Source organism: Mesocricetus auratus, unplaced genomic scaffold (genome assembly GCF_017639785.1).
Source record: "Mesocricetus auratus isolate SY011 unplaced genomic scaffold, BCM_Maur_2.0 Super-Scaffold_100011, whole genome shotgun sequence".
Taxonomy (NCBI): Eukaryota; Metazoa; Chordata; class Mammalia; order Rodentia; family Cricetidae; genus Mesocricetus; species Mesocricetus auratus.
The window spans coordinates 3,030,672-3,044,336 of NW_024429195.1; the positions used below are offsets into that span (position 1 = coordinate 3,030,672).

General features: G+C 44.5%; 1 long non-coding RNA gene across 2 annotated transcripts in view; it reads left to right on the forward strand.

Annotated features, from left to right (window-relative positions):
- The window catches only part of LOC121143151, a 45,950-nt gene that overhangs the window by 3,844 nt on the left and 28,441 nt on the right, over positions 1-13,665 (forward strand). Inside the window, exon 1 of one of the 2 annotated variants that reach the window (XR_005880278.1) lies at positions 12,597-12,644. The exons of the other annotated variant lie outside the window; for it this stretch is intronic. This is a non-coding gene — a long non-coding RNA (uncharacterized LOC121143151). Of the gene's footprint in view, positions 1-12,596; positions 12,645-13,665 lie in introns of those variants that run through there. 2 annotated transcript variants of the gene reach the window in all.

Here is a 13,665-nt window from a genome sequence, read left to right on the forward strand (position 1 = left end):
TCTTACTGGCTAGCTCAGACTTAGGTAATTACCCCATAATTGTTAATCTAAGTATTTCTCTTACCAGAGAACAGTTCCGGGCTTCCTACCCCCATGGCGGTTACATCTGGAATCTCTTTGTGTTTCTCTTTCCCAGAATCCTCCTGGACTCCTAGTCCCACCTATCTAGATTCCTATTGGCTCAACAGTGCTTTATTGACAAAGGACTTCCCCAACACTAGATGAAGGCTCTATGATGACATTTAAGATAGTCATCAATCTCATTATAGGAGAAGGGCATTTAAGGTAGCCTCTCCACTATTACTTAGATTCTTAGTTGGGGTAATTCTTGTGGATCGCTGGATATTTTCCTAGTGCCAGATTTCTCATTAAGCTCATAATGGCTCCCTCTATTAAGGTACCTCTTTCCTTGCTTTCCTTTTCTTTTCTTCCCCCAACTCAGCCTTCCTGATCATTCATATTCTCTTCCCCTCTCCCCTTCTCTCCTCTTCTTTCTCCTCCCTCCGTGTTCCCAATTTACTATGGAGGTTTTGTCCCTTTCCCCTTCTCCAGGGTGGGGGAGGGTCCATGTATGTCTCTCTTAGGGTCCTCCTTGTTTCTGAGCTTCTCTGGGATTGTGGACTGTAGGCTGGTAATCTTTTGCTTTGTATCTAATATCCACTTATGAAAGAGTATGTACCATGTTTTTCTTTCTATGTGTTACCTCACTCAGAATGGTTTCTTCTAGTTCCATCCATTTGCCTGCAAATTTCAAGATTCCAATTTTCTTTCCACTGAGTAGTACTCCATTGTGTAAATGTTCCACATTTTCTTTATCCATTCTTCAGTTGAGGGGCATCTAGGTTGCTTCAAGGTTCTGGCTATTACAAATAATGAATGCTGCTATGAACATAGTTGAGCAGATGTCCTTGTGGTATGGATGTGTATCCTTTTGTGATATATGCCTAAGAATGGAATTGTTGGACCTAGGGGTAGATTGATTTCCATTTTCCTGAGAAACCGCCATACTGATTTCCAAAGTGGCTGTACAAGTTTGCACTCCCACCAGCAGTGGAGGAGTGTTTCCCCTTACTCTGCATCCTTTCCAGCATAAACGCTCCTTGGTGGTTTTTGATTTTAACCATTCTGACAGGTGTAAGATGGTATCTCAGAGGTAATTTCTAACTAGAAGGTTATGTGCTCCCTTGGGACCCCTGGTACATGTATCAATTGTGACCTCACTCTCACTATCTTCTAGACGTTAGGCAGGGGTTCTTGTACACATCACTCAGGGGAAGCTGAAGCAGGAATATTACAGGCTCTGGGCCAGCCTGGGCTACCCAGTGATATTCGGTCCAAAACACAAATAGGGGTTGGGGATGGGAGATGGCTCAGCAGGGAAAGTGCTTGCCATGTAAACATGAGGATGTGACTTCAGATTCCCAGAACCCATGCAGAAACTGTGTGTAGTAGCAAGTGCACCAGGTGTCTCAGCATTCCCGCAGGGAGGTGAGAAGCAGAGGCAGGAGCATCTCCAGAGTCTTGTGGGTCAGTCAACCTGGTGTGCAATGGGTAAAGGTACCCTATTTCAAACCAGTCTAAAGGCATAGTCCAATGTCCAAGGTTGTCTCCCGACCTTGTACTGTGGCAAGCACCCTTACAGGCTAAATGCTAGGCAGTGCCTTTAAAGGGCGTACTTACACAGCAAACATGAGCAATAGAAGAGAACTAGTTGCCAAGCTTGTGCAACCAAGCTTCCCTTTCAATGAATAGGTCTGGATTTACCAAGTTCTCTAGACCTTGTAACTGGAAATTGCCCTTTTTCCCTCTGTTGACTGGAGTCTCCTCATCGGGGATGTTATTTTTGACTGTACAACTCTGGTGGAACCCTGGTAAATGTCTCAAGTCTTAGTGGTACCTTTAGGGAAAGCATTGTCTTTTAGTCATCTTGAGAGATGACCATGAGACAAGGCACCTTGGCTGTTTGTTGTGGTGATTGTACCCAACAGGCTTCTTCTTTGCTAGAACCCCTGTCCTCATGGGCATTAAGGAGTCCAGTGCTATTCCAGTACCACCCATCGACTCAAGTGTCAGTCAATAGAAATTTCATTGTGATGCTGGTATCCTCATCATTGGTGAACGTTTTAGTGAAAGGTCCTCCAAGGAAAACAGACACACAACTGATGGGTTCATGTGTATTCGTCCCGTCTAGAGTATAAATTGGTGTAATATGTATGGAAGTCAGCATGGAGAATTCTCACAACAACAGGAACCTAAGTAGGGAACTACCATGTAACCAAAGTACATGACTCAAAAGTCTCTGCGTGAACATACTACAGAGATACTCTCACATCCATGTATATAGCTACACTGCCATGACTTCTAGGAAATATAACCAGCCTACGTATCTATCAGCAGATGAATGGATAAAAGAAATGTGGTCCACATTCTCATGGCAGGCATAAGTTGCAGGTACATAGAGTCTGGCTCACTCCACGTGGGATTTTGAATGACAAAGACCCCCATCTATATTTGAATGCTTGGTTACCCAGGAGTGGAACTATTTGAAAGGATTAGGAGGTGTGGCCTTGTTAGAGGAAGCATGTCATTAGGGATGGGCTTTGAGGTTTCAAAAGCCCATGCCAGGCCCAGGATTTTTTCTTCCTGCAGATCTGGCTGTAGAACTCTCAGCTGCTTCTCCAGCATGAAGTCTGTTTGGATGCTACCATGTTCCCCACAATGATGACAATGGACTAAACCTCTGATGCTATAAACAAGCATCAATTAATTTCTTTGTGTGTGTGTGTGTGTAAGAATTACCACGGTCATGGTAAAAGAACAATTACTAAGATACTTGATAAGCAACTTCTCCATTTTCCAGTGTTTTTACTCTTACTTGCTTCTTGTTTAGGGCTTGGGGCCCCATTTGTCATCATGTTACACTAAATGTCATTGTTTGTCCATCTATCCATCAAAGCTAGGGAAACAAAAGATATCTTATGTGTTTCAAACAGAATTGGAGAGAGCCTCTGTTAAAATAGAGACTATTCTATGAGCAATAATACAAGGAAATAAAGGCTCCTCAATTGACAACTTGTCTCGGGATTAACTCACTCCTCTGGCTGCCTTAGGCTCTCTAGTTAGCCCTATTCAACCTTCATTTGCAAGTTCTATTCCCAGAATAAAAATGTCCAACATTTCCATCATGCTAATTTTTCCTGTTCAGTTAATATCAGTGAGTTTTGAATGCTAATGTCTATATTTTTTGAACACAGACTAAATGAACTAGAGATGTTTTAAAATATCTAAACCTACACTTGGAGCATTTGTCTGCAGCCTCATTGTCCATAGTCTCTTTCTCCAGTGGCCAATTTGGATCAGAGAATCAAATTCTGCCTGACAGATCATTTCCCAAGCATTCTGCATGGAGTCCCTCCTGCGGATAAAGTGGTGTCTGGGTGGCAGGGTTAGTTCTGCAGTGTCAAGAGCCTTGGTTTGGGGGAACCTCATTCAGCTTTGGTGACAAGGGGTGTGGGTGGTCCTCATCTCCTCTCTATACCCTGTTCCTCCCTGGGGGCCTTAACTTCCCTAGCATTCTCCTTCTTTACACCAGGAACACTCTATTGTTAGGCACTGCATTTACTAAGACACGAAAGGACTATAAATAGGAAGCATCGTCTCCAGGAGAACGGGGAACTCCTTGGGCTGTTTAGCCATCTTTTCTTACACATTCAAGGCAGAGTAACACTGTGGTTAAATGCCCTTTTCAACCCCTGCAACAAATTCCCTGTATTCAAATAGAGTTTTGCTGATTGCATTTCCCACAAAGGCACAACTACCTCATTTGTGGAGAGTGCCCCCACAGACTCGCACGTAAAATTCTTAATGGTGGTTTTCATATACTGAATGCTCAAATTCTGTTCTTAGACACCATTATGATTACTATTATGTTATGGCACTCTGAATCCCTATCCCCTTTGCACTTAACTACTGGGTGATCAGTCATTAATTTCTTTCTGATTTTCAAGGGACAGGTCTCGCTGTGTTGCCCAGGCTAGCCATGAATGCCTGGGTTCAAGTAATACCTTAACCATGGCCTCTTGAGTAGTTGGGGGTACGTGTGCATGCCCTTTCTTGTTGGAGCATGCTTTTATTTTTTTTCTATAGTCTTTTCTGATTTATGTATGATTCCCTTTAGCTTTCCTTTCTTATCTGTAGGAAGAGAAATAATTCCTTACTTGTAAGTTATAGGTAGATAATTCCTGTTAGAAGAAATAGAATATCTATGTCCATCAAATGCGTAATTATGCTTTATCACTAGAAGTTAGAAGAGAAAGGGAATCACTCATTTGTGTTAACTCTTGCTTGGTCAATTCTTAACCTTGAGGTTCTTTTGAATAAGTGGTTATTTTTCACTGGTCTTCATGCTGGCTTGTGATTTACTTTCTGGCATCTCATGTCTTTTTTCTTTGTGCTTTGTTTTTCTCAATGATAGCAAGGAATGCTCTGAACACAGTGTAATGAGAGAAAACATAATCAGTATTCTGAATATTTTCCACATTTCCTTCCTCTGCGTGTCTTCTACTTTTGGATGCTATTTCAGCATATTTGTGTAATTTGCTGTGTTTCCTTGGCTCTCTGTTCTTGGAGACAGGATATTGCTGTTGCTGTGCTGCATGAGTTGGTTTCAAGCTCACAGTTCAACCTCCACCACCACCACCACCACCATGTAGATAGGACTACAGGAATGTGTATGATACTGTGTACCTGGAGCCTGGGTGATTTGCTCTAACTAGTGTTCTGAGCTTATTTCTTACATTTGATGTCTTCATTTTGAAATGAATTTAGACTTGCAAAACAGTTTAGAACACGTAGAGCAAATTCCTGTACACCCTTCATCCATCTCCCCTAAGTGTAAACATCCTACATAACCATAGCATGGCAGTCAAAAAATAGAAAGTTAAGATTCAAACTGTCCCATTAACTGACTTGTAGCCACTCAGATTTTATCAGTTTTCCCAATGACTGCCCTTTGCCTAAACTGGATTTTAATCCTTGATTCCGTGTGGCATTTAACTGACACATCTTCCTGGTCTTCCCTAGTCTGAGAAAGTTCAAAAATGTTTACTTTCATTGCATGGCTTTGGTGATTCTGAGAATTACTGCCAGTTACTTCTTCATGATCAAATCCAAGCTGTGCATTGTGGGCCAAGATCTGGAACATCGGATGCAATGTCACTTCTACTGGGAGTCGGTAGGGCTTTCCATTGGCAAAGATAGACTTAGGGCCTCAACGACCTCACCTTCACCTTCACCCCATAGAGCTCCACTCTGATTTACAGAATCCAGTTATTTCCTAATCAACAGCCTAACATTTAAGGTACATCCCTATGACTTTGGGGAATCAGCGTACACCATAATTGCACTCATTGCGGAATGAAAGATTCTGCATGAATTTTTGTCCATCTCTGATGGGAGATGCCATTCTGTAAATCTGTCTCTTATTGGTTGTTGAATAAAGCACTGCTGGCCAATAGGGAAGTACGATAGGTGGGACTAGGAGTTGAGCAGGATTCTGGGAAGGAGAAACACAGGGAGTCATCATGTAGCTGCCATAGAAGTAAGAGGTCCGGACCCTTTCTCCAGTAAGAGAAATACTTAGATGGGTTAAATACTTAAGTCAGAGCTAGCCAACAAGAGACAAACAAATGACCAACAGCTTCTTAATACAGCGTCTTGAGTGTTATTTGGGGACTACAACGTGGCAGAGCCCAGGAGACTGGTGGGGAAAAACCAAAGCGGCTGGCAAGGAAAAGGCTTCACCCTTCACATCTCTGTGCTCTGACATATATGCTAGACTTAAGATGACTTATCTGGCACTCAAGGTAGGAGTTTGCATCCCTGAGCTCTTACCTTTCTCACCACAGTGCCTAGTGCCATTAGAAACAAGCAGCCAACTTCACTGTATTCATCGCCTTCCAAAAATATTCCAGATGATAGGTGTGACCACCCAGCTCCTTGCTTCTTACACTTGATTAGGATTATCCAGCGGGAAGACACTTAGGATATCTCTATGACCAGAACATGCCATGGTCCCTCAGTGTTCTCTGTAACTGCATTGAAGAGAAAATCCTGCAAACGTCTGAACCAATCATTCTTGGTTGATAACAGGCATATTTCTTGAGAGAACTGTGGACAGTGGAATATATACATATATATATATAACACATATATACATATATATACATATATATGTATATATGTGTGTGTGTGAGTGTGTGTGTGTGTGTGTGTGTGTGTGTGATAGACTCATTGTAAATGGTTGACTACATAGTTATGGAGGCTGAGTTGCCCAGGCACAAGGAGCTGGTGGTAATTGTTCTAGCCTGAGCCTGAAGCCTAAAAGGCAGGAGAGTTAATAATATAAATACCAGCATGAATTTGAGCCAAATGTCAAGAGAAGGCCATTGCCATAACAAAGATATTTTCTTAGCCTTTTGTTGTACCCAAGGCTTTGACAGACAGAAGACTATCCACAATGGCAAGGGCTGTCTGTTTTACTCAGTCTGTCAATGAAAGTGCTAAACCTATTAAGATACATGTAAATAAACTCTTAGTCAATATTCTGTTACTCTAAGCAGACACCATGACTCATAAAGAAAGCATTTAGTGAGGCCTTGCTTACAATTTCAGAGGATTAATCTATGATGATGGCAGGGAGCATGGTACTACATAAGACATAGGAGTAGTTGCTGAGAGCTTTACCTCCTGATTCCCAAGCAGCAGGCAGAGTGCAACATTGGGCCTGGCATAGGTTTTTCAAATCTGAAAGCCTGCCTCCAATGCCCTGCCTCCTCCAATAAGGCCACATTTCCTCTGACAATGTCATACCTCCTAATCTTTCTAAACAATTCATCAACTGGGACAAATATATGAGCCTCTGGGGGGGCATTCTCTTTCAAACCACCACAGGGCACTCCCATAAGTAAGGTTTAATAAACTCATTGGGCACCCCAAGGCCCAGTCAACTTTACACATAAAAGCAGTTATCACACTACCTCAATAAAATGAATCTGAAAAGCACACAGTGCTTTTTGATCCCTTACAGGTTATATTAACTCAGATAGGCCACTTGGATTAGGCAGTTTTCCAAGTTTTCCCATTGCAACACAGCTAGACACTGAGCTGAACTCCTGGAATCCAGTTGCAGAGAGGGAGGAGTGATCAGCAAATGGGTCAAGACCAGGCTGGAGAAACCCACAGAAACACCTGAGCTGAACAAGGGGGAGCTCATGGACCCCAGACTGATAGCTGGGAAACCAGCATAGGACCAAACCAGAGCCCTGAATGTGGGTGTCAGTTAAGAGGCCTGGGTAATCTATGGGGCCTCTGGCAGTGGATCAGTATTTATCCCTAGTGTATGAATGGACTTTGGGAACCCATTCCACATAAAGGGATGCTCTCTCAGCCTAGACACATGGAGGAGGGCCTAGACCCTGCTGCAAAGGATATGACAGACTTTGGAGATCCCACATGGAAGGTCTCACCCTCCCTGGGGAACAGAAAGGGATGGGATAGGGGGTTGGTGGGGAACAGCGCAGGAGGGGAGGGAAAAGGAACTGAGATTGACATGCAAAACACGCTTGTTTCTAACTTAAACAAAAAACATTTAAAAAGATAATTTCAAATAAACAAGGTTTCTTTATGATTACAACATTATAACTTTCCTTTAATGGAAATCTTTTAACATTTTATTTCTAAAAATATTTAATTAAAAATACTCTACCGGATGGTTATAATGTAGTAGATGCAATACCCTGCCTCCAAAAACCAAACAAGCAGGAAAGATACCAGGCATAATGATCCCTGCTTATCACCAAGTCATTTTGCTCTTTGGATCCACAACCACTGGGATTATTGAATCTATGGCTTTGGACTGACGTGTCCTAAAGACATTCTCACCACCCAGCACAACCATTTCAAAGTAAAGTATGAAGACAACTGAAAATATTGACATTTTAAAGTAATCGCTATGAACTGATTTCATGAATAGCAAACATATAACATTTAATGCTCATATTTTTTTTAAAAAATTTCATTTTCATCACCGAGTCTTGCTAGCTGAGAGAGCTATAATGTATCATCTGTATTCATTGGCTTCATTTTTATTTTTTTACTTCCAACCACAGAACGCATTTCTAGCCCTCCCATTCCAGAATGAATTCATTAAGCGGATGTGTGACAGCCCATAAAATAGGGTGAACAGCTAAAAGATTTGGTTTGTAGAAGGCCGGTATCCATCCTGAAAGGGGGCTACATGGATCCATGGGGGGGGGGATAATGAGAAGACTCTGAAAACCCGCTGAAGGTGGTCAGTGGGATTCCATTCCAGAGTCAGATGCCAAAGACAAGACAAGTGGACAGCCGTGAGGAGATTAGATTCATTTAGCAACCAGGGGTGGACATCTGCATGCCCATAATCCCAGCGATAGGGAAGCTGATGCAGGAGGCTAGCAGTCTTAAAGCCAACCTTCTTTTTTTTATTTCTTGAGATTGTGTAGTGTGAGTACGTCATTCTCCTTTTCCCTTCTTCCCTCCAAACCCTCCCAGTGCCCCTCCTTGCTTTCTTTCAAATTAATTGCCTCTTTCCTCATTGATTATTATATATGTATGTTGAGTGTAGTCTTCCTTGCCAGTTGCCTGGGACCTGCCACGCTGTCTGAACCCACAAAAAGCACACAGGACGCTATATTAATTATGAAGTTGTTGGCCCTTTGCTTGGTTTCTTACTGGCTATCTCTGACTCAAGTATTTAACCCATAATTGTTAATCTAAGTATCTCTCTTACCAGAGAAAGGGGTCCGGACCTCTTACTCCTCCGGCGGGCTATATCGCATCTCCCTGTGCCTCTCTTTCCTGGAATCCTCCCCGACTCCTAGTCCCACCTATCTTGGTTCCCTATTGGCCAACGGTGCTTTATTCAAACCAAGCAGACACATTTTTACAGAATGACATCTCCCAACATATATATTCCTAAGTATAACCAGATCAGTGTGTATAATTGTTGTGTGACAACACTTTTCCTGGGGAGATGCAACACACATGTCTATTCACTACAAGTAGGGATCCTATAACAGACCCAGGTCTGGATACCGCCCAAGTCCAATTTGGTGAACCAAAGAGTTTTTTGGGGGGGATTACTTACAAAAATATGGGTGAGTGGTTAGTTACTTGAAGGCGCAGACATGACTCAAAGACAGCTTCATCACCAACACCCATCGTAGCACGGGTAACAGCGCACAGAAGCCGGAAACCTGGGGTACATTGCACAGCCTATAGGCAGCCCAACAGGCTGGAAAGCATCATTGGCAAGTGACCCAGTTAGTCTAAGTCTCTTTCAGGCAGTTCAGCTAGTTCCTGATTCTTCTGGGCAGCTGCTCTGGCCTAAGTCTCGTCTGAGAGTGACTCAGCCTTCTCTCTATTGCTTTCTCTGGAAAGGAGGGGCCAGGTGAATCTGGTCAGTTTCAGGGACTTCCTGGAGCTATTTTATATTGTTTACCTTCTGGTTTAAGGAACTTCCAATCTCAGAGGAAACTTCTACACAACAATAAATGCTACTGGTATGTATGTTTTCAGGGCTGACTCTTCGGTATTAGATAACAAATCGGTAAGCTCTTCCCTGGAGCAGACTCTTTCTCCCCATCTCGGCATTCCCTGATTGCCTGCAGCTCTCTGTGTAGGGCTGCAAACATGCAGCTTCTGTTTGTTTGCCCGTTGGTTTGGCATGCCCATTGGTGTCGTCCTTGCTCACCTCATAGTTGGCCTGCTTTGTTGGTGAGACTTTGTGTGTGTAGCTTCTGACATTGCAGGGAGACTGGAGATGGAGCCAGCAAGGCTGATGCTCATTTCATCTTGAGAGCAACTCTCAGGGTACAGACACAGTTGGCTTATATGCATGACAAGTCCCTGTGGCCGATCAGTCAGGATCTTCCAGCTACAAGTAGAAGGCTATCAGGCTCTCAGAGTTAAAAGTATAGAGATGGAATCAAGCACCGACAGGCATAATTCTGTGGTTAACAACAGCAGAGTCTTGTTTCTCACTTATTAGCATCAGCCGCCGTTAAGTTCCCGTGATTGATGATTCAGAAGAAAACCGTAGGGAGTCCCAACTAAACAAACCCTTCCTTGCTTCAACACATGCAGCTGTACTTTGCAGGGAAAGAGAGGCTATGCTTCAGGGTATCCATCAGTCTACAGGGACAGGATATCGTTACCCAGAGGTAGTCAGTACCCTGATGGCTTGGAGGTCCATGTTTCCAGTGTTGTTGCTATGACCCAGCAGTTATTGACACAGACACTTGTGTCGAGGGCCAGGAAGAAATGTCTCCAAAGCAGAGCACCTTGGTGTGCTAAATGCTCTGGGCTCAGGGCCTGAGAAGCTTCCCAAGCAGCTTTAGGATGACGGTCTCTCCGTCCTCCTACCCAACCATCTTTGGCTCCTAATCTTTCCTGAAGCAAAAATTCCTGTCCTGAAATTAAAATTCCACCTTTCAAAGGCAGTTGTAAATCTAGAACCAACCTTTCCTAGCCAAGTCAGTTACCAATATTATAATTATCGCTCACCATTCAAAGCCCTTGGCCACAAGGAAATTCTCGGACATTACTGAGTTACTTACTGCGTTCATTATGCACTGTGTCAATTGTTTCTCATGCTGCTGTAGTCAAAGCCTGGCAAGAAGCAATAAGAAGGATGAAAGGTTTGTTTTGGTTCACAGTGCAAGGGTGCAGTCACTCCTGGCAGGGAGCAAAGTCTTGGGGGCAAAGTCATGGCAGCAGACGCATGGAGGCAGCTGGTCACACAGTCAGGAGGCAGAGAACATTCCATCCTTGCAGTCAGCTGGCTTTCTCCTTTTGGTTTAGTCTGAGGAACCCAACCTGTGCAATGGGTACTGCTCACATTTCCAGTGGATCCTCACACTCCAGTTGACTGCTCTTCACATTCCCTCACAGGGCCAGAGAGGGCTCCTGTAGAGGATCCAGATCGCATCCAGTTGACAACGACGGTTATGCAGAGCACTCATCCTTGCCTGAAAACAGGTCACGAGACCTTTCTTTCTGAGGGGGTCCTGCCTCAGAGCTGAGAATAGTAGATGCTGCAACTCCAAAGGTCCAGAAGAATCTGGGCAAGGCCTTCCTGGGTTTCCTCATAGCTATTAGCATTGAATTGTATCCCTTTTGTCAAATCTCATTTCCAAGTGGCCACACCTGCTTTGTTGGGCCTCACCATAAAATAAGTATTTTTCCCCCGTGTCACATAAAGTTACAATCAAATGAATTCGTTTTGATTTTCTCTTGCTAATATATCTCTTATTGCAGGAGCTTCATCTGCAGTGCTTGTGATGGGGACGGAGGTCACCCCTCTCCAATCTCTACGTCATTTCAATCTGACATCTCTTGATTCATCAGGAATATCCTGTTGTCACAAAGTGACTACGCCAACTCCAATGTCACTTTCCCTTACATCAGTATCCACAACCTAGAAGAGGAGATTGGGGATCTCTGCTCCTTTGTTTTTTACCGGATGGCATAGGACTTTCTCCTCCTTCTCTCCCTTCCCTCTTCCTTCTCTTCTCTCATCCTATCTCTCCCATGGGAGGAAAACTTTTCCAAGAGGACTCACAACAGATTTTCTGCATATACCACTAGTCAGCATTGGATCTTAGGGGAACATGTGGCTTTTTGGTCTTCACTCATGAGAGACAAGGCTTTGTCAGCTTAGGAAAGGTAGGGGTGTTAGGGCAACCCCGATCAGCAGTGAATCGGCCATGCTCTTGGAGAGGTGGGAGAACTGCTCTTTATTTACAACCTACCAGGATCCAAGCAAATGCTTTGGGAAGGTGTGGCAGCCTGCCACAATTTCTTACAGCTTTTATAGGTCAGGTAGCAGGTGGTGTTTGGGTCCCATGCTCATCAAAATGAATTTTGTCACACTCAGGCATTGTTTGCAGGAGCAGGACCAAACACAACTGTCAAAAAAAAAGTCAATGAAATGATGTCTAATGATATTCTGCTATACTTACAGACTGGTGTCTAGCCTAACTGTCATCCGAGAGGCTTCACCCAGCATCTGATGGGAGCAGATGCAGAGACCACAGCCAAACATTAGGCAGAGCTGAGGGAATCTTGTGAAAGGGAGGGAGGAAGGACTGTAGGAGCCAGAGAGGCCAAGGACACCACAAGAAAACCCACAGAATCAACTAACCTGGGCTCCTAGGGGCTGGTAGAGACTGGACCACCAAACAGGGAGTTGGCAAAGGACTGACCTAGGCCCTGGGTATATCCGTTACAGTTTTGTAACTTGGCCTTCTTGTGGGACTCCTAAGGTGGTGGTGGGACGCTGGGTGGGGAAGAGGACTGTCTCTAACTCTGTTGCCTGGCTTGGGACACTTTCTTCCTTCTGGGGTTGCCTTGTCCAGTCCTAATAGGAGAGGAGGTGCCTAATCTCACCGCAACTTGATATGCTGTGGCTGGTTGACATCCATGGGAGATCTTCCTTTTTTTTTTTTGGACAGGAAATGGAAGAGTGGGTGGGGGGTGGGGGGTGGGGAAAGGAGAGACTGGGAGGAGAGGATGGAGGAAATGTGGTCAATCGGGATGTGAAAACAGTAAGTAAATAAATAGCCGAAACTGGTCCTACAAAACTTCTGAAGTTTATAAAAGGGAAAAAATTAAAACGGGAGGCAGAGGACAAAAAGAGAAGTTATAAATCAAAGGGCAGAGCAGAAGAAGGCGCAATGGCAGTCTGAAGCTGAGCCAAACCCGGCAATTGCCGTTGGCTCTCAGACTGAATCAACAGAGGAAAACTCTTAGAAGGAAGACTTAGAAAAGTCGCAGGGCAGAGCTTCTTTTCGTCTGCTCCAGCTGAAGCCTGAGGGACAGGGTGACAGAGAGGGTACATAAAACAACGACGCCAAGAGATTCTAGATGGCAGTGGCCACCAGCACCCTGGGGGGGATCTTGGGGCTGCTCTGAGGAGCCTGGGAGATCCACAGAGGCCTCAAGGGGGAGATGGGGCAGGCAGAGCATGCGTCTGCAGAGCACACAGCATCTCCGGAACAACTGAAGGAAAAAAAAAAAGGGCAGGGGGGGGCAGGAATTATGGGAAGACACTTTTTCTCCTCATTTTAAAGTATTTATTTATTTTTTTAATTTTAGAATAATCTTTGCTCATTGTACATGCCAATCCCCGGTTCCCACTCCCTCCTCTCCTCCCACCCCCTCCCCCCCACCCCGCCCATCCACATCCTCGTTGAAGACGCTTTTAAGAAGTGATTTTAAGAAGCAGCTTCATGGAATTGCGAGAGAGAGAGAGAGAGAGAGAGAGAGAGAGAGAGAGAGAGAGAGAGAGAGAGAGAGAGAGAGAGAGGTGGTGGAATGAGCAAAACGCGCGGTGGGAAAAATGGAACCAGAGACACAGCGCTGGGGGGTCAAGGGTGGGAGACCTCAGCTTCCGACAAAGGAGCGCGCAGTTGCTGAGCGGGCCTGGTCCTTGGCAAACGGGAGACTCAGAGCATAGGCCGGTACACCCTTTGGCCTGCAGGCCCAGCCCACAGCATGACCACACCTGCTGCTTGCCCTACTGGGGGAGGAGAGAATAAGGCTGTGGCATTGTCCTTGGGCTGCCAG